Here is a 22,660-nt window from a genome sequence, read left to right as displayed (position 1 = left end):
TAATACTAATGTTTGTGTAGCTAACTGCCAGCATCTGCCACGGGCTTCTTGTACAACAATAATAGTGAAAGGGTAACATTAGTGCTTCCCGGGTTAATTCAAATTCTGTTCATCAATAGGAAAATCTATGATGTAATTAGCAAAATGCATCGGTGGTTGAGGCAGTTGGAGGGAAACTAAATCACAGCGGGAGCTCCATGAGCCACTGACACCTTTATCATCAATACTGTGTTCTGGATTTTACTGTTCAGTGGAAAGTATTACCAGCCTGTGGTCTTTTAAAAGAGAATATTGTTTACGGCCATTGCTTGTTTTTCAGAAGCCATGATGAATCTAGTACAACTGCACAAAAACAAGGAATATGAAGTTGAGGCTTAAACTCTGTCCTGCAATCACACAGCTGTGCCTAAGTGAGCTGCTCCTCCACACTTGAGCCCTGGGTGCTTGCAGACTGGGGACTTCTAGTAGCCCTGAAGTTCAATGAAAAAGATGAGGTCAGGCTTGACTTTGACAGCCAGTCAAATCCAACAGGATTCAAGGAAAGTAAACTGCACCATCTGGATTTAGCCCATTACTTACGAGAAAATTAGAAATACGCTCTTAAAAAAACACCAACACTCCATTTCTGTAGTATCCCGTGTTTTTGCAGTAACTTTCATTTGCAGCTCAACTTCCAAATTTGTTCTGTTTTTAAACACAACACTGGTTACCAAGAGATGGAAAAGACATTATGAAGTTGACATCACACACACCATTTTCACCTACTAAACCCATGCACAGACAAAATAGCAATTTCCATTCCTTTCAGGGAGTTTTGACCATTTTTGATATTGCAGAACCTGGCTCCTTGATTTAATGCAAGTGTCTCATTTGATGCATATAAGGGACGACTAAGGCTCTAACATCACTCTGCCAAAGCAGACTCTATTTACTTTTAGATCTGACATAAATTTTTTAACTCCAGGGAATGGGATATTAACCCTATATTACATTTTTTCCCAGCTAAAATACAAAGAAAAGAACATAGTGCTTAGACATGAGGGAGTGACAAGGTAGTCAAGGCAATTTCCAACAGTTTTTAAACATCCAGCAAATACTGCTAATTGGTTTAATGACACAGAAAGAGGAATCTGGTCTGCAGCATCACGTATTCCTTCGCTGTGTGGTCAAATGCACAGAACAGCCAAACAGGTCTCCAACACTTCCAGGCTTCAAATAACCAATGCACTGATTTGCACTTAGAACAGGCTGGAACTGCACTTACATAACCTCGTGGTTGGGAACAACTGTTTAAATTTTTACTTTTTTCTAGCTCACCAATCCTGAAACCAAGAAGTGCTGCAGAATCAGAAATGATCCTTGTAGGTTTGCAAGAGCTGAACTCTCTTCTGCCATGAGAACATACTAGGAGATTCCTAATGGTGTGTTTTCCTACCTTTCCTTTTTAGTGTTTAAGCAGGGCTGATGGTGGAGCCCAAGGAAAAGTTATATCTGAGTCCTCCGTGTCTGGTGAGGATACTAGTTTCCTTCCACTTCACTTTCTCTATTTAAAAGTCATTTTACCACGGCCTAAGAGCTCCTAGGACTTGAACCATGTGTAAACATGCAGGTTACAAGAAGTAAGTGGAATAACAGAGGAACATTTCTGCTCCTCTGCAAGGGAAGCAGCACAAACATATTCACTGTGAAGGCCCAGTCTGCACCACACTCCCATGATCTGAAACACACACCATGCACTATATTCCAGGTGAGTATGTGGTTCATGCTTTGACTATGTAACGACAGAGCAAAGACGCTCTGTAGGTTCACATGCCAGTGTCTATGGGGAAATCACCTTCAGAAAATGCAGAGTTATCACCTCTCCCGATGTGCCCTACAGACTAGCTCCTCAATGGTAATTCACAACTTTAGGTTGTGCCTGCCAACAATTGCAGCTTTGGTAGGATCTGGCCAGGTCTAGCATCAGGAATCATCCCTTTCTCCATAAGGTACCTTGCATTATATAGTAATGCAGCCGGCGTCACCTTGGCAGGGCTGGCTGGCTCAAGGGCTCAGCTCTCTAACTCTTGGAACCTCATTCTGCCCTGATTTAGCAAAGCCCAAGTTGTGTGAAGGATTAGGACATGCTGTAAGGATTCTGTGTTTCTGGACTCCAAGAAAAAAGTATCAGGGAAGCGACTGAGGTTAAAAGGGGCTAATTTTTTGTTTACTCCCAAGCAGCCAAATGGTCAAGAAGTTTATTTTAAAGGATTTGTTAGTAATTCTGAGCATGCATGTGCCTGAAGTGATGGGAAGGCCCATTTTTAAATACTGAGATCTATAAATCTCTGTGACAAACTTGCAGGAAGTGTTTTTTTTTCCCCCCAACACAACGAATCCTACAGAAAACCCACTCAACATGCTACAGTACAGATGTTAAAACCCTACCACAGCAAAACTGCCGCTTTGTTTTTGTGGTCTATTTTTTGAGCAACTCTGTGTTTCATATAAACCTGCTGAATGACAGAGAGGACAACTTTTTTCGGTAGACAGACAACCAATCTCTTTCTTAGCATCTCAAACGGTGGCTCCTAAGTCTTCTGGATCAGTGAAGCTCCACCAGCTTTTCCACTGACTTCCAAATTAATCAAAGTTTTGATTGTCAGGCAATTTGGGCTACATATCCTGGTCTCTGAATATACACAGGGATATGTAATAAGAGCCACAAAGATTTTGTGACACTACCAAGATTTACCTGGAACAGGTAAGAGAGCTACTTCTGCATCCAAACCCGAACTGCTTTATCAAACAGACCTCCACTGCAGTCGACAGTCACTGAAGTCAAGCAAGGTGCAGTGAGTAGGGGCAATGCTGATAAAAAGTACATGATACTCAGACTGGGACTTGTAGCTATAAAAAGGCAGCAAAAAGGAAATAAGCAATTCTGTTCCAGTGTTTTAATCACACAGCAATAAAATGTAGAAATTCCAAGTTCAAAGAAACAAAATCCATGCTCTTTGTGATTTAAGTATATGAATTTCATCTGTTTGCGGCTTGCGGCTGATCCTCCTACAGTTGTTGCACAGCCTTTATCTGTGTAAAAAACAGTACCAGAATTGGGTCTGTGACAGTTCAAGACCACTCCTTGATCTAATTACCTTTTACCCTTGGGAAAGCACCTGAATACTTTTGAGCCCTATGAATCTGAAAAAAAATTCAGCTAGTATCACACAGGAAAAAGAAGTGAGAAGGGATCCCAACTATAAACACAAAACCTTGTGTCTTCTGACACTGGAAACTGCATTGACTTTTAACTTGAGTGATCCCCAAAATTCAATGGACTGAAAAGAATAATACACTTTCAGTGATGTGAGGAATCAGGATATTCATGCTTGAAAGGTAAGTATTTTCCTGAGTTTACATTTAGAATACTATTACACTCTAAATAAGGAGCAATTTGTAAAGACTTAAAGTTGAGTGGTCCAATTCATTTTTCAAAACTCTTTCACCTTTCTCAGGGAAAGAGAAGTGAGTAAGCATGTCAGTCCCACACACTGATAAGGGCCATTCACATTTTCCTCATGTGCACACTTGTGTGTCAGCACAGCCACACATGTAGAATGAAGAACTAGGTGCCACTGGCACTTGATGGCATGGGAGCATCACTAAAGCATGCCTAAGTTTTTGGCATGAGGGTGGACAGGAACTGCTCTTCACAGTACTTTCTCCTCCAAAGCAGTTTCCTCTTGCAAATATTACTGCTGTTGCAAGCAGCAGCTTCCACTTCAGGCTACAGAGATCCCACATAAAAAGCCAAAACTCTTGAAAACCAGACTGGCCTATGAAACCACTGATGGTGTCCTTCTCCTCCCTCAGGCCTCAACTGAAGGTCTGGACCAGGGGATAGCTTCCACAGGGACAAATCCTGGAAGCCCACTTGAAGCCAAGGGTTTTTGCTTGCTGCGGCTCTGGTCACCACAACACAGTGTGAGTGCAGACTTCTTTGCAGCAGTGTAAGAATGATGCACAGCAGAGTGTAAGACGAGGAGGCTGATACCAAGTAGTTTACAAGGGGAAAAAGAAAACTCAGCTATGGGTCTGCCTTGAAACTGACCTCCACATATTACTCTGACCAGCTGAAATGTCTTTGGGACTTTTCTTGTGATCAGTGTCTTACGGACTCTTCTCTGCTGACCGCAATGTGGACCAATTTGCAAGAGCATGGGACTGATGCTCCTTTTCTGCTTTGCATACTATAAACGCAATGGAAACCCGTCCAGTTCTAGCAATATATGCCTGTGGACATCTTCTGGCTGACAGGAAGTACAACAAAGAGAGCTGCTTTTTGATGCAAAAATAAAAACAAGCCTAAGGATCTTTAAATACATGCTCCATCTGTGTCTCTTAACACAGGTATACTATTTCATAGTACAGCCCTTTTCCCCTTCTCGAACACTTACCCTCGTCACTAACGTTTAAGGCAATTAGGATTATCTTGGATGCCCACAGTAGGGCACATTTATTGTGTATTTTCAAATAGCATTAATTTTTGGCATTAGGAACTCAGGATAAAAGGTAAAGAGCTGAATAGAGATCTTTATTCAGTATGCTTTACCACGGATTATCTCATTCTTTTCCAGTTCATGCTTGTAGTTTTAGCAACTAAGAACGAAGGGCTGTAACTGATGTAATTAGAAACCAGAAGCTGGAGGAAATATCCTCCTGCTGACTCCCTCACCTCTGGTTTTAAATTCTCTTACAGTAATATGTGAAACAATCAAACAAGGCTTTCTACCTCTCACCCACTACCAGCTAGACAGACAGGATGCAAAAATGGTATTTGGGAAGCATTGGCTTTTTTCTCAGACTCCAAAACATGGCTTGAAACTACACCTATCTTCTACAAAGCAACTGCCCTCCATGCCTGCATGCCCGAACTGGAGCAGAGCAGTAGTGATGGACCAACGCTCTCTCCTATCACCAGCTTTACATTCTGTGGCTAACTTACTGTCATTAAGCCACTCCTGCAGGCTAGGAAAGGCAGAGAATGAACAATCTCAGAAAAACTTCAGATGTGCTGAGGTGTGTACCCTTGCTTTGAATGACTGAAAGGCGACGTGCAGAATTCAGCTGATAGAAGCTCTCTTTTTGTTTGGCAGAAGTGAATGGTTCCTTGCCTCAAGTGCTCACTCTACTGAGCCAGGTCCCAGCCAGGTAGACCTCCACAGAAACCTCCCAGGTTTATATTCCACTGCCAGGAACCCTAAAGGCTAGTTCTCTCAAAAATAAAACATTATTTTAATCATTTCACAAAGATTTTGTGCTAGAAGACATGAAGAAAAACATTCTCCAGCATCTCAACATAAAGCAGGCATTTCCCACTGCTGGGTAACAAGGTAAAACAGGCATTTGTGTAGATCGTTTTTGATTCATTTTTAAGTGAAAACATTCTGTATGACTACACATAAAGCATGACAATTTCAGCCACAGAAGAAGCTGGGATGAAGTTTGACTTGACCTATTTTTAGCTGGTAGTAAGACTACAAAGAAAGGCATCATGATTAAATGCAAAAGGCATCTCCCTTTTCCCTCCCTAGCCTTCTCCAGTCCTTTATTTAATCCTTGTCCTGGGCACACAGCTGCTCTGCAACACGGGGAATTATAATGAAGAACAGCTGTTGTATTGCCAGTACTGCAGAGATGCACATGCTTCTCCTTCGGGCTGTAACTCTTGACAAGCAGACCTACTTTTGGAGATCCTTACTTCTGTCAGACATTCACATTCCACCACAGGACCCAATGGTTTGCATGGCTGTACTCTACCTCAGAGTACAATAGGACTTTCTGAAAAACAGAAACCAAGCCACCAACAAACCATTTAAAGACTCAAGATTAAACAACAGCCACAGAAACATAGGGGGAGACACTGATTTCCAGCAAAGGAAGATTTAAAAAGTGGCTGTGAGGGATAGGGGGTATTTGGACATCTGTCACTAACTGAGGAGCAGCAAGGAATCTCAGAGGAATGAAGCCATTTGCTTCATCATGTAACAAGACTGTGACAAAGCTGGGACCTTAAATCTCTTTATTCCTCGAAGTCAGATACTACTTCTCTATTCCACACACAACACTGGAGACTGAGTCTCCATTAAAAAAATATGTCCCTGGTGTGTTATACTCAGAAGACTGAGAAAAGACAAGCAGCATTGAGAAAAAAAATGACCTTCAAATCCACTCTAGATTGTTTTTCTTACTCCTATAGTAATCAAAACCTGTTCTAACAACAAGATTAAAATAAAAGGATCAATCATTTCTCACAAGAAATATGAAACTATCTTGCCAGCTGCTGGTGCACAGGCCCAAATTTCCTTTTGAGCATTTTATCCTGCCAGGACTGGTTTTGCACAAAATTGCTGTGGGGCCAGAGTCTTACAACTCCCTAGACTGTCCCACTACTGCGCACAGTATAGAGGCAGGTCTTAGCACCCCACATGCCTCTCCTGTGTGGCCACCTTTGAAGCCAGATCCATGAAATGAACTGTGTTTACAGAAGTTTGTTTGGGTCTCCCCCCCCCTGCCCCAAGAAAAGAGAACAAACCACAAATCAGAGTCACAGGAGGCCGCACAACCATGTGAATGGGCAGCAACCCTTGATGGCAATGCAAGAATAGCAACAGACTGCCTGCAACTCCAAATCTTTCACAGGAATCATAGAATACTTTGGTTGGAAGGGATCTTCAGGCCATCCAGTTCAACTCCCTTGCACTGAGAAGAGACACCTCAAACTAGATCAGGTAGCTCAGAGTCCCATTCAACCTGACACTGAATGTTTCTGTGAATGTTTCCACACATGACCTCTCTGGACAACCTGTGACAGTGTTTTACCACCATCATTGTAAAATACTTCTCCCAATATCTAGTCTGAATTTACCCTCCTTTAGTTTAAAACCATTATTCCTTGTCCTATCACTACAGGCCCTACAAAAAAGCCTGTCATGCCCTTTCTTATCAGCCCCCTCTAACTACTGAAAGGCCCCACTTAGGACTCCCTGGACTCTCTTCTCCAGGCTCAAAATGGACCCATCATCCATGTGAGACTGTTGAGGGAAGAAGGCCACCTGAATCCCTCTGTCCTGTTCTAAGTTTGCAGAAATACATGATTTCAGCAAAACCAATCAGTGGGTTAGATTTTTCCAAAACAGAAGTTTCTATCAGAACAATTTCCAGCCAGCTCTCAAGAAGAGAACATGGTATTGTCTCTGAGCACCCTAGAGTTCCCTCAGACACAGTTAGGTGACTTCATGCTAATTTTATGGAGACTGCTTACTGTCCACCTCCTCCTGGGGTCTGCATCTTCTCCTATGCTGAAGATGCCGGCTTTTCCATACATCCCTAACACCACCTAACCAACAGAAAATGCCACACAGAGGTGACTGAAATGGACATCCACAGCTGCTCTTAACGGCAAAATGGTTGCACATGCTTATCAGGGCCGTTGTGTGGCAGCACAAGGGAATGAACGGGCAAAAGGCTTTTTTGTGGGATGACTGCTGATACTGAGGGTGCAGATGGAGGTGGGGACCGATTCCTGTTGCAAGGCAAGACCTCACAGGCTACACCTATCTCCTAGAGCAACACAGGAGACAACTAGAGAGAGTCCTGATTCCTCATCCACATCACTACAATACAGCAGCCCTTGTTTTCTTAAGATATATTTAAAACCTATCTATACAAGAAGTTCTTTGGGAATAATTACCTTAGAAGCATCAATTGTCCTACCTAAAAATGCACTGCCATTTGCAACAGCTGAGGCAATTAAAAGTTTTTTGAAAAACATGGTTAATTTGAAAGGAAAGAGTGCACTTGAGACTCAGGATTATGTTAACAAGTAGCAGAGTATGTGGAGACACAAAACAAAAGGCACAAAGTTTCTCCCCTGTGTAGCTATACTAAAGGAAAGAAACAGGATTCCAAGAGCTCTAATAATCACATAAAACCTTTTGGTATTCAGCACAGAAATCCAAACACAACACTGTTTTGGCTGAATGTCTCTCCATTCTTGGGTCAGAAAGGCTGTTAATCTTCACTAGTGTATCAGGAACAAAAAAAACAGTTTGCACAACACCAAGACTAGCAATGTAAATGTAAATGTTAATATGGTCACTTCTCTTTGTATTTCATTGTTGCCAGTGTCACTTTCAATTTATAAAATTAGGATGAAATCCATGCTCAGGGTCATCAGTCTTAATATTCAAAGCATAACCAAATAGTTAATAATGATGGACTCAACTCTTTCAGCTTTAATGATTTAATTTTAGAAAATACTGTCTTAGTGCAACATCCCTATATTATACAGCTTAAATTTTTTTTTTACATAACTTGCAAGCTTTTGGAAGTCAAGAGGTTACTAAGCAATCAAGTCAAATACTGCGTCTAATGCAAGTGATGTGTTATGGTAAATACAATATATTTCCACTTGCAAATAGATTTATTTACTTTTTAAATTCTCTTATAATTCAACTGTCTCTGCTGGGAAGGGAGAAGACAAGGATCTGCAACTTGTACCATACTTGCAGAAGGAACAGGAGGTTTGTCACTGATTTCAGCATGAGCAACACTGTACTCACCAATGACTGTGCCCAAAATTGAGTAAGAGGAAAGAAATAAAAAGCCTTATCATCTATGTCTTACAATTCAAATGAATCTGCAGTTTAAAAAGCCCAGAAGGCTTTAAAGTGACTTAGCATTACCATGGCATTACCATTTTTAATATTAACTTTAATTTGATGCAAGTTCAGCAGATCTGCTGTAAAATGGTTCAACGAGTATTGATGAAATACACAGCACAAGATGGGTATGTGCAGAGTAAAAATGTTGCTACTTATTTTAAAGTGAGATTTATTCCCCTCAAAGTTGAGGAACCCTGCTGCAATAAGTCACAATACTTGAGTAAATAGGGACAAAAACAGAACACAAAACACTTTTGGGGTAGTCAAGTAAGTTAGATGAAGTTTCACACAACATTAGGCTTAAGACAGATCCGATGTGTTGTATTTATATTCATTTCCATGAACACAATACAAGTAATGCTGAACGTGTGCCATCAGCTGGAGGGCACAGGCTGTGTCTAATGATGCTGCTGGTGCTGCCAGCTGCATCTCCACAAGCCCACTGATGTCCTACAGCCCACCTGGTGATGCCCACATGGTGGGAAGGTCAACCCACCAGTATCCAGCATTTTCTTCTGGATTCTGACAGCAGCAGCCTTGGTTCACACTGGATCACACTGTTACTGTCTACAAGCTGTAGGGCCAGAAGGGCCCAAAACCCTTGGTTGTTTTAGACTCCTACTAGAGTACTAGGTCCTCTTGTGCCATCCTTTCTTACTAATATTATAGGAATGGGAGCAAGTGTAGCCAACAAGTTTCAACATGCACTTTCCCTGCCCTTGCCCAGCACTCTCTGAAGTCCAGATGGTGAACCTTAAATCATGCTTAAGTGGCAGAAAAGTTCTAAAATACTTAAATAGATGAACAGAAAAACAGAATTTTACTACTGGCATCTGTTGTAGAGAAAATTTTAAGACAGGTTTCTGGGGCCAATACAGACACTGGTGGCTGCATCAAAGACTGCCTGCCTTCAAGGAAATCACTCCAAGACTCCATCTCAGTTAGTTTCCACAGTGCTGAATGTAACTCTGGTCAGTAAGGAAGTGGTTCGACACTCTAAGGGCAAGACAGGCAGGATGAGGTAAGTGAAAACTGGAGCTCATCCTCTGCTGCATCATACAGCCCTGCTGCAAGCCACCACGGACACGGGGCAGTGAAGGAAGTCAAGAGCATGGGCTGCAAGGAGCTTGCACTACACAGGAACTCCATACTTGGTGCTGTTCAGGGTCAGGACAGGGGTTTTCCCCCCCTCTCTTGAAAGATAGGGAAGGCGGTCCTACTCCACACGCATAGCTGAAAGGCAGAGCAGTTGAAGGCAGAAAGAAAAGCAGATGAAATGATCCAAGCTGGAAAGTTAAGAGTCACAGCTACAGAGGTCAGCCCACAGCTGAGAAGGGGTAATTACTTTCAAACTAGGGGCCAACCCACGTTCCCCCCTCCTGAGGTCTTTTTAACTAGTCAGGCAGTTGCATACTCATTTCGGGTAGTCACAGGGAACCAGTGCATCCACCTAACAGGAATACATCAGACACCTCCTAACAAGCCAGTGTTACTTCACTCCGATGTAGACTCTGTTGGCACAAACCTATGTGCAGTGTTTATGCCTTGGAAAAATTAAGAGACTCAGTCCAGAAAATTAAAGATCCTGAAAACACTTGTGACTCAGGGAAGCATTAGGGCAAGATGTGTTGGCAGAGATAGCTTTACGAGCTAGAAGTTCATCTTTATCCAAGGGAGGAAAAAGCAAAAATTAACATGAGTGAAGTCTTGATTTAGAGTAATTAGGAAAATTTATACTATATTTAGGGATACACAGCTAGCTCCAATCTGACTCAAGACTGACATTTATCAAAATGTGGTGTTTTATAAACTCAAAAGCCAATACAAAAACAGTCGCTAAAACATCTAGTATAGACATCTACTCGTTCCAGGGTGGGAAAACAGAACCCTCCTTGCAGTGTCTGCAATTGCTCTGAGACAGAACTTGAAAGGCAAAATGATTTATAAATGAATGGGAGAGAGCTCTCATTGATTTTTCTTTTCCTTTTATGTCCAGAAAGGAAACAAAACTACCGACCAACTGGACTAGGATATTCTTTTACTTTCAGCAGTCTGATACATGATTAATGCTATGCTTGGAATAAATAAACAACCTACACACAGCATAGGGGTGTGATTCAGACCTCAGACAAATCTTCAACTTGTAAAACTGATTTAACAGATACTGTGAGATGAACATCAGGCATGCAGCTTGGAAACTGGCATTGTAAAATTATGAGAAAGCAGGGAATAAATGCAAATATATAAATGCCAGTGTTGAAGAAACTAAATTATAACTGTTTGGTTTATTTAAAAATGAACTACAGGGAATAATCTGTTTAACCTGGCTCCCACTCCTTCCTGATCACATAGTAAAATGAATCCCAACAAATTAAGTGTTCAATTCTCAACATACTTCAAAACCAATCTCAAGATTTTGTCAGACTTTTAAGAAAAGCATATTTTAAAAATAAACACTCCCTCCAATCCCTTCAAACATTTTTAAAGGGAGCTGTAATCCGTACACAGAGGCTTTCAGCTTTTCTCACATCAGCCTGTGGGTACCAAGTGCAGAACCTTTAGTAGCAGAGGTGGGGTACACTGCAGGGAAGGGTAGGGAGCTGATGGCATTTGCATTGTGGCTGCACCACTTTGTGTGTGCTGTGACACAACGGGAATGTGCTCAGCAAAAGGCAATCAGTGGGCAACCACCCTGGAAGAAACCACCAGGTCTCTTCAGTCTTCTCCTTAGAACACCAACAGCACTAAAAGTTAAAATGTGGACACCTCCTAATTACAGAGAATAGAGCTGAGTCTCTCTCCTGTTCCATTATTCACAATCAGCATTAATATTTATGTATGATCATAATTTACACATGTGGAAGCAGTGAGGGGAAGCAAATTCTTTTACAGCACGCAAAAAAAGTTCACTGGCTTTGCACCAGTATAGCTTGACAAGTCTGGTATTTTTCCATTTTTCCAGTGAAGGAACCCTTTGCCTTGTTCTTCGTGTATTCTCAGTACTGCAGAACACCAAAATGTCACAAGCAGAAAACAGGTATAACACCGGCATGTCTGATCTACTTCAACAGGTTTGGAAGAAACGAAATGTAATTTATTACAGCCTATTTATCTCTGCAACAATTACCCTTCAAAACCCAAAGGAGAACAATGTAATTGAAGTTACATGCCTTCTTCCCTGCAGAAACCTCAAACAGCCTCAGGCACAAGAGCCAATACAGATGTAGTACAAGGCATTAAAAGAGTGTTGGATGCTGTAGCTAGCAATTATCCTGGTATTTAAACAAATCTATCGCTCATCAGGAAAGCGTTTACTGCAGTAGTCGGAGCGAGACAGGCTGACACGGAGCACAGCTACTTAACTGTCCCCTCCAGCGATTACACTTTCTCAACCTGAGTCATGTCAAATTAAACAACTACACATTGACTTTTCACTTCTATAAACATTAAGGTATGATTGACAATTCTTGGATGCTATAAGGTAGTCATTATAATCAGCCAACATACTGTTAGCTAATTTGTGGTGTAGGTATTTTCCCCTATTCTGAGCCATTTCTTCTGGACTATTTTTACAGTGCTCTATAGATAACATCTGCTCTGGCTCTTTGCAGGGTCACCGTAACAAAATGTCACCAAGAGATCTTTGTGTGAGAAAATAACATATAATTGACTTGACCTGGTCTACAAAATACCATTTTTTTTCTCTTGGTCCTGGCCCACACTTACCCATTTAATTAAAATTCGGAAATGTCTGGACAGCAACAGCTGGATGCTAACACTGCACTAAATACCGTTAATTTAGCATCTAGAGTATTTTTCCCAGTTCCTACCCTGACTCATGGAGATCTCTTTGGTCTATGTAGAGCAGACATTGCAAGAGCAAGAAGTCACTTTGCAGAATGGGAAATTAAATGACAAGTTCTACAGAAGTGTTCTGAGTACATATTCATAAAGACCTCCAGCTTCCTGAGGCTATTACAGCATCCCTATGACAGGGCAGCACTTACTAATATCTGAAGACTGCAGCTTAGTAAAGTTACTAGAAATCAAGCAGATACATAAAGCAGTCAAGGTTGTGAAGAAATACACCCCTTTGATTTTATATGCAACATTCTGCTGCCTGAAACCACTATGTTATAAGTGACAGTTTCACTATCTACCCCACTAATTCAAGCCACAAAAGTAATGGTGTCCAAACCTCCTCCTCTCAAAATAAAAGGAGTAAAAAAAATTTCATAAACAATACTGTATCATTAAGCTAATTATGAATACAAGTAAGATTAGAATGCTATTGGTAAGCCTGGAAGCCTCTACACTTGCATGATTAGTCAGACTGATGCTTTACCTTCATATTGGCTGTAGCAGACTCAAAGTGTTGGGTTTTTCAGATAAATGTAACAAATCAACCAAATAAAATCAGTACTAATAAACACATTTGTGAAAACTGTTCTGAGCTAGAAAAGTACAATTTCACTGCAGTATTAGCACTTAAAGCAAAAACAAGTGTAGGAACTGAAAATAGCTGAGGAGGACAAATAAAGTATAGTTATCTCTCCTGTCTGGTAGTAACAACTGCAGTCCCACTCCTTTTTGCACTTCTTTGCACTATATTTAATACCTGAGCATGGTCTCAGAAATCTAAGATTAAATATAACAGTATTTCAAATGTATCTCCCCTTCTGCTTGAAAAGTCAGGCAATAGTAAAACCAAAAGACTTCAGTGAAGATTCCAGAAAATGACAGCTTTGTTTCAAACTCAAAGCAGTCACAGCACTGAAGACAATGAAATACAGCTTAATTCACAGGCTTTGCAGAACAGCACTGAAATAAAATACATGAAATCACAGGAAGCACTTAAAAACTTCACTGGTCTGTCTCAAATAGTTTCTTTCTTTTTCATCAGTTAACTACCACCAAAGTACCTAACTTTTACTGAAGCAAGTTACTGTCCTTGTCTGTAGGCCAACCAGTACAGCATGCTTTCCACTTTATGTAGCTATTACTGCATAACTCCAGAGGTGTTTCTCAGACCACCAGATGTCCAAGACAGCATATTTTATCTCCAAAGACTCCGTCTCAATTTACTGATACATGAAGTGTCTTGGCTGCGTTTTGCACTGACTTCCCACTTACATAATTGGAAAAAGGCATCTACTATTTTATCTTATTCTCAATGACCTTGTGTCCACACTGCAATTGAAAGGGCTAACACAAGCACGGAGAACATGTCCAATCCCAGCACATGGCCATGTGTGCAGTAACTTCCACAGTTTTTGTATTTCAAAGCTCTTGCCCAAGTTTTCCCCAAATCTTCTACTCAAAGCTTCATCTTCCAAGCTCTAGGAGACATTCACACATAAAACCCCCCACAAAACCCAAACCTGTTTGGCACTGTTTCAGTGGTTACAAGCCACCTGCATCATCTCTTTGAAAAAATAATTTTCTGAAAATAAATATCTACTTCACTGAAGAGATAACGCTAAAATGCAGCACTTTAACAAAATACTGAAATATTTATTAAGAAACAGCATAAACATTAAGACAGGGTCCCACCACAGAAATCTGTGAGGGTCTGCAGTCTTTGTACATAGAATGTGCACATAGTGTATCTATATATCCATGTATATCGATATAGGCACCCACACACAAGTGCAGGTATGTGTAGATTATATATATTATATATATAAAGCTAACTTTCAGTCCTCAGAAAACAAAAGCTATCCCCATATAACAGCCAAATTCCTACATAACTCAATTTCGACATCTCATCTGGTGTGAACTGCACTCATTCCTAGTGTAAACCCCAGCGCGCTCTGCAATGATATACTGTAATGTCACATCGCAATCTGGATTTACTATAAAGGGCTGCTGACGAGTTTCAGAGCAGTAAACATTGCTGCGAGGTGTATTTCACACTGAGCTGGTTTTTATGAAGAACACTTCACCGCCCAGCCACGGCACCCAGATGATGAATGGTGAAAGATGCATGACAAGCTTCATCATTGTTTGTAAATCTTAACTGTTCCTGCTCACTAACTCTGCAGGCAATTTTCAAAGACAGCGGCCGACAGAAGGACAGCACAGCTTTCCTGAAGGTTATTCAATCTGTACTTGGCCTGAGCTATGCCTGTGAGGAGCACTGGAAATAAACTCGTCGGCTACATTGAAGCATAGAATTAAAAATGTTTGACGGGCAGGCACACTGACAATTGCCAAATTAAGAAAGCCCATTAAGTAGCCTTGGTATCTCTCCCCTACCCTGGTCCACAGGGTTACATTCATCATGTGCAGGGAACAAACTTCGGTATTATTTACACATGCAATATAAATATGTATATTTATAAAACAGGCACAGTGAGTTATGGGCTGTCTGGTCCTGCTCCCACGCGACGATTCATTGTTATCCTGTGCGTTACACACAGCACTCCAACATCCCCCAGCAACTTTGCCCACTGCTTGTAGGAAAGCTACTTCCCTTCTGATAGAAGTTTGCTTTTGTGTCGGGGGAAAGGAAAAGACACAAAACTCCTCATAGCATGCAAGCATGGCAGTGGGAACAGATGTTACCCTTCTTTGTTTCCCGAGATCATTCTGGGAGCAGCACCATGGACTGCAACAACCCCTTGCAAAGAGTCACAATTCAGATCCCTGCAAGAAGCAAGGCCAGCCTACACTACAGAACCTTAATAATTATTTTTCTTTTCCCTTTTTCTTTAGAGCTCAGTAACAAATGCTTCTTTTGCTAGAGTTTCTCACAATCTGCACAGGATTAATTTATAAGCAGAAGCTGCAGAAGAACTGCAGCTCAGATGAAGACTCTCACCTGAGCTGCAAAACTGGCATGAACTGCAAGGTGGTCTAGCCAGGCTCTCATGCACTGAAAAGATACGGAATATGGAGCTCTCTCTTCTCTTAACCAGACAAGTTACGACATAAAGAGCAGCTCATATATGCAGAAATTTAAGTCCAGGGGTGCAGTGGGTATAACCCACTGGTCTCTCAACATGTGGCTCTAAAATGCTTGTAACTGCAGGAGGCACTGAGAAACCTCCCTCTGCTAAGAGAATGTAAAGCAGAAGAGGGGAGGTGTCCAGGGAAAGCTAACAAGAGCCATTATGTACTCCAGGATAGCAGCCTAGCAGGTGCACAGAGAGATGCTGATGCCCTGTGCAGGCTCTCTGCTGCACCGTCAGTGAGGCTTTCCTGACTGGGATTGATGGGACACCACAAACTTCTTTTCATAGAAGGCAACTGAAGAAAGCAAATGTAGTGCTTTGGATCTGGCACCTGCCTTGGCCAACTGTACCACTGATGTGAGCTTCCTCAGAACAGGACTTTCATCAAACCCGTGCTTTACCATCTCAAGGCCTCCAACTTGTAACAAAATGCAGGCTTCAATTTCAAAACCCCTGCACCCTTTGATCCACACGAAATACTAAACAACGGACAAATACATCCCATGAAGAAAAACTTCCTCTGACAACTACCCAGTCTGACCCCCTTCTGGGTGCATGTGGTTTTGCAGGTGTGGGGGGATGGGGTGCCACTGGCAACTACTGAGAGTTCAGGCTGTCCCACTCTCTCTTGCTAGGATGCTAAAAAATGAAAACATTCACACACAGTTTCCATGAGAGCTTAAAATTCCTGCTAGGGGACTCTAAAGATGCAGTCCAGAAATACTGCTTTTATACAAAAACAGGTGGAAAGCCTTCAAAAATAGTTTTTTCTACTGCTCTTGAGGAAGGATCAGCAGCTTCTCCCAGATCAAAGAGCAAGCGTTTGTCAGTCGCCCTGACATGAATCAGCAAAACCTGTGAATCAGCAAAAGGCATGAAACAAGCCTGTAATTCTGCAATCACCCAGTGCAAAGCCGCTCTGTGTGCTTTTGAGTGAGCATAACATAAATGTTGCATTTGGAGAAGAAACTACTAAGATGAGCCTTTTAATCAGGACTGAACTAAAGCAGAATACACAAAAAATGCTCATATTACTTTATTTATAGGAATTCCCATCAGACCATATAAAGTTGTTTTAATATTGTTCAAATCTTCACTAATACAACCCCATTTAGAACACAGACCACTAATTAATTTATAAAAAGGCTTCAGTACACAGAAAAACGAGTAACCAGAGCTTATACTGAATATGCCTCACATTCCCAAATGTATTTTGACAGCTGCTGTTACAACTATTGAAATTATCAAGTATGATTAATACCGTCATGAATCAGGGTTAGCAACCCGATTAGTTTAAAAGATAAAAAAATGGCCACGCTCAACAGCTGTCTGTTCAGCTACAACCAAAATTCAAATTTTTATTGAAAATGACATGTTAAAAAGTCATTTGCCTAAAGAGATCGATAGAACATTGCCGTGCACATGCAAAACCAGCAACGTAATTAAGGCATGCAGAAATGCAATATGGAATCTGTTCACCATCCTTGTAATCAGTGCCAAAGGGAAGCTGCATGCAGCATAGCCATTGAGGACTGTAAGGAGAAATGAGAATGCACAAAAAAAAAAGCAGCTGCCCCAAGTTCAAGTGACCCACTTGAACTAACTCTTCAAGATCTACAGATTTTTATCATCACCCCTTTCCTCTTCTTTGGTGTTATTTCAAAATCTATTTCTAAGAGTTTGATGTAAAATGATAGTGGAAACTAGAGTCTTGAGTTTTCAGCAAACACTGCTTTTGCTCTTTCATCATTAAGGACAAACATTCTTGAGTAGAGGTCACTTTTTAAGCAAAAGATGCAGACAGACACACATAACACACAAGCTAAATACGGCTGAACTTCTGGGTGCAAACTTTCATCCTCCCCATAACACTCTGCTGCTGAAACCCTTCCAAACTCAAAACGATTTCTGGTGATGCTCTGCAAAGAGGTAGAAAAGGAGTAGAAAGACAGAGTAGAAGAAAAAGAGCAGAGCAGGAGTACAAGAGGTACGTCTCACACCTGCTAACACCTGTACTGCCTGGGACTGAAACAGCTATTCTTAAGCTTACACAGATTGTGGCTAGCCAGCTGACAGAAGAGAATTTGGGCTATTTGATGCAATTGTTCCCCAATTCCGAAGCACTTTATTAGTAGAGCTTTGTCAGTGCATCTTCCCAGCCAGCTGCAAATTAAGAGCAGACAGGGGCAAGGCTTTTTGCTGTTCCTTGAGGTAATTTCTCAGCCATATCAAACCAGCCTGCTTTGTTTGCAGTGCTGGATTTTTAACTTTGATGCTTGCAGAAAGCAGTTCAGGTCCAAGGAAATTGTCTCAGTGACCTTTTGCTTACCACAACTTCTTGACCTCTCTGATCCTACCGCCAGGTGCCTGTGGCTCTGAATTGTTACTCATGTGTCATGGCATTCACTTCAAGGGCATGTGTTCATGCAAACATACGATATATTGGAAGCCGCAAAAAAGGGGAATAACTCTGGTGCACAAAAACCCAGTTGGGAAGAAAACATCATATCTTTCCATCTCCCAAGCATGTTTCTGGGGCACACAGCATTCCTTGCATTCCAGCAATGTTTTTGTCAAAGTGAAACTTTTTATCTTAAGCAGGGAGACTGCTTCCAACATGCCCTTTCTTGTGGATCTACTGGAGGAGGCTCTTCACAGAGCTGCTCCAGTTTGGCTGGGCTTCTCCTGTGACTCAGTACTGTTGTTGATACAGCATCCAAGCAGAGAAGCAAGGATGAGTCTTTAAATGCAGATCCTGGAAACATCTGTGTCACTTTCATTTCCACAACTGGGGATACCTGCTATTTGAATTCTAGAGAAGACTGTGAACAAGTGTTTTAGTGCTGGAAGCTGTTATGCTGACACAGAAAACCTGTTACCAGAAATGTTCTTCTTCATAAAATCGTGTTTGCTTATTTACACAAAATTGCTGATGTTTTCTGCATCAAAATATCATCTTTTCTTCCATGTGTTTGGGAGAACTTTCAGACTCCTACTTAATGTTTAAGCTGCAAACGCAGCACTGCTCAGTGCTTCATTCCTTGTGTTTCCAACACTCATGACACCTAGGACAGGAGAACAGAAATTCAAACCTGTCCAGCAGCTAGAAAAAAATTTTAAATGCAATATATCTTTTTCACCATGGCCAGACGTGGTGTAATTATCTCAACATTTCATGCAATGATGATAGACGAGGTTTTACGCTACACCAACTTTAAGACCAGGTAACTACTCTAAAATCTGAAGTGTCTGCAGATACAGGGATGTTTATCCTTTGTATCTTTGTATTTGAATGTTAAATTTTTCAGCCACTTTCCCAAACCTGGAAAACACTTTCATACAGATAAGCAAATGCTGAACTTTCACGCAGTGGAAACAGGACACAGAGTGAGACGTGTGTTGCGTGTGCTTTCTTGCTCTCTCAAACCAAGGGCTTGTGCAGGTCTTTCACAAATAGAAATGCTGGAGAGGCTGACTGAAGAGCATGCAAATGTCCCACAGAAATCAATAGGAATGAAGTACTTGGTTTTTGGAGACGAAATACCTTGTTGTGTCCCACTCTCACTTCCCCTCTTCTCGTCTTCCAAAACTATGCTTTGGATGCACATGCACAAGATTTGACAACAACTTCTCACATGTATTTTCCTCACATTGCTTTTGCAGAAAAAAGGAGAAGGAAATTCTGCAGTACTGAGTATAAAATGCCCCTCCTACCTAGAAACTACCATCTAAAACTTAAAATTGGTGATCTAAGGAAGCCCTCTAAAAGCATCCTTTTGCCATTTGTCACTGGTTTATCAACTTTTTCTCCCCATTTTCCCCAGTTTCTGTTGAAAGGGAAGCAGCTGTGCTTAGCTGGAAGCAAAACATTTTACTTGGAAACACTTCAGACTGCAAGGAGGTTGACTGATGGTATTTTGCCACTCAGAAAATGTCAGCCCATTACTATATGCAAGACACTGTTAACATGCCATGATGGTCCGGCACAAGTGCTAGAAGCTTCCTGAGATCTTCACACCATTGAAATACAGTGTAGATCAGTGATCTGCTAGTTCATCTCTCACCCCTTTTACTGTAGCTAGTCTAAGTAGGCAGTTAATGTACCAGAACAAAATTAGTTGAATGGTCAGACTCAAATACCAAGACAACACATGAACTGGCAAAGCCTCTACAATGCTGAAGTTGCAGCTGAAGTGTGGGTAATAGACTGTATGTGTGTGTTGCAAGACCACTGCAGGTTTGTGCCTGAATATTTAACAGCCATTTTTTGCTTAAGATGCACATTTAGGAAACGTGAATTTCCTAAATTTGAAAATGTGGCTAAAAAATATTTTTTTTATTTTGACCTGCAGCTCTTCTAAGCACACTGTTACCCTCCTGCAAAATTTCTGGGTTAACCATACCATACCATAAGTCTTCACAGAGATCTTAAAAATATAGTCACAGCCTTGCTGCAGGAGTTTAGGTGAAGTTTTACAGTCTACTTATATAGCAAATTAGATTAGATGATCCTCATGTTGCCTTCTGGATCTAAAATCCATCAACACATATTTTTAGAAGGAAGCCTCTGAGCATGATTACCACTTCAAACATACAGAAGGAATGAATAAAATACGATTTGTTTCTTTAAAACATGCACTGGAGTTGGCTTCAGCAAGTAGCAACCACTAACCCTGCAGAAACATGTTACTTGGGCTTCATAACAAAGGAGTCAGGCACTGGACAGCCCAACAATCAACAGAGAAATACTTAAGAATGTGTCTTTTATAGGAGACAGCAACTGAAACATGTGCATCAATACTTTGGGGAAACGACCCACCCTCTTTAATGCACAGCATCCACTCAGCACTCACACAGGTGACAATAAAGAGGCAACAAACCTCCAACCCTCTGAGGTCTGTGAAAAGCACCAGAAGAAAAATGTCGTGGGAGAGTAAATCACGTATTTACTGGGGATGTTATTTTGTCTGTAGACAGAAGAAGTAAAAACAGTCATCTCCTCCAAGAACATGTGTAAGAAAAAAGAAGATGCTTCTAAGAAGCCTGTTGGCTATGATGCTGCTCACAGGTTCAAATTTCTTCCAAAAACATTAGTGCCTCTTTCACCCACTAGCTCCCTGCTATGGAAAAACACTTCTTCAGAGTCTGGAAAATGCTGTTTGATCTCAGTAAATTACATCTCACTGCTTGTCGGTTTCTGATTGATGGTGTAACTTAGGGAACAATATCTGTGTATGGAATAGTGTCTGGAGAAGCAGTCAGGGATTATTGAAAATACAGTATTTATGCAGTTTAAAAATCAGTGGAACATTACGTATAATTTTTTTCTAGAGTGATGAAAAATTACTGAAGTGCATTTGGGAACAAAGGGTATAAGGTCTTTTGTCTATTTTTAAAAACACTTGGCTGGTAAGACTTCTCAGTGAGTTAGTAGTGATGGATGCAAGAAAAAGTGTCAACTGCAGTTGAGCATAAAACCAACTGCTTCTCCAACCAATGGGCAGAAAGGAAGACGTCACTGTTCAGTGGTGGTTAGAAAAGAGGGAATAAAATAAAGTTGAAGAAAAGAGAAGGAAAATGGACCAAGGATCACTGATTTCTCTAAGCCATTTAAAACTACTAGAGAAGGAGGAAAAGTCTAAGGTTTTATCGCACCATGTGCTGTTTCTTCATCCATCTGATATGTCACAGTTAGTTGGAAGACTTTCAGAAACAGTCACTATGAAAGAACAACCATCTCCTCAACATAAATGATTCTGGAGTTAGTGAATACAAGGGCTCAGTGCTGACTTACACAAGCCACAGGTATGACTTCATACACACTTCACCTTCTAAAACATCATTTGGATCCTTAAGGTCCTGTCATGACACAACCACATGACACAAACTAAACAAACACCAGGACTTTAGCCACAGAAAGACCACTATGGAACCTACACGACATACATCCTTCCACCAGACAGAAAGAGGACAAGATGGACTTCAATGTAGAAGGAGAGAGAAGGAAATGAGGATGGATGCTGTTACCAGTGCTGTGACTCTGAAATAAAAAACCAAACAAAAACAACCCACTAAAACTTGGCAGGTGTAAAGTAAATGAAAAAAAATACTTCCCACAGACCTTACAAAATTAAACTGCCAAGTTCACTGATTGGTACAGAGAAACAAAACACATGAAAAGCTTATTGTCCTGGCTCAGGATACCTTTGAATGCCAAAGAGTGTGAAGATTTTGTTCTCTGTTTCTCTTCTTATTTCTCTAGCATCAGTTACTGACCAGATTCAGTGATGGAGAGGCAGCTCAGTAGAGTTGGACTACTCCAGCAAAGCCATGCTAACATCTGTGTTAGCACTGTCTGCTATGGGAGTAAGGAAACAAGGAAGCATGAAAAACACTGTCAGAACAACAAGGTAAATTCACCAGCGCTGGAAATTACTGCAGATTACAGTAATACTTAGGAGAGCCTGAAACACAATATGGAAAGGAAGATTTATCTGCAGTAGTTTTAAATTAAGCAACACAGTATGATGAGTTTGAAAAAATAAAATGGAAGCAAGTCTGCAAAGGGCTTCATTATATGGTTGGGATGCAGGAGTAGTTCCTACATGTGGTTAAGAAAGGATGGCAAAGGCTCAGTGGGAGGCCTGTGGAAAAAATCACAGCACTTCTGAGAAGAAAGGTAATTCTGAGGTTAAAGATCATTTACTCCTGTGAGAGAGTCAGGTGGTAAGCACCAAACACAGCACCTCAAGTGACTGTACAACTTAAGAGACATACGTAAGTGCAGAAGGTACAACTGACTGGACTCCTGAACCAGGAGGCTTCTGAAGTAAAAGACGCGTGACTGTACACCATCAGCCTTCCACCACTGCCACCATGCTACAAGCCTTCCAGTAATCAGCCACTATCTTTAAAACAGCTACTCTATGATGCTTAGCTTCCTTCCCAGCAGCAACCTACACCTCCTGGGTGCAGGTCCAAGGCAAGGTGGTGCCA

The 22,660-nt window shown here is 41.2% G+C and overlaps 1 protein-coding gene across 1 annotated transcript in view; it reads right to left on the bottom strand.

The window, feature by feature from the left end:
* Window positions 1-22,660, bottom strand: part of DMRT1 (doublesex and mab-3 related transcription factor 1) — a 56,684-nt gene that overhangs the window by 1,382 nt on the left and 32,642 nt on the right. The window lies entirely within an intron of this gene.

This window comes from Aphelocoma coerulescens (assembly GCF_041296385.1).
Source record: "Aphelocoma coerulescens isolate FSJ_1873_10779 chromosome Z unlocalized genomic scaffold, UR_Acoe_1.0 ChrZ, whole genome shotgun sequence".
NCBI classification, from domain to species: Eukaryota; Metazoa; Chordata; class Aves; order Passeriformes; family Corvidae; genus Aphelocoma; species Aphelocoma coerulescens.
This window is presented reverse-complemented; position numbering and strand designations above follow the sequence as displayed.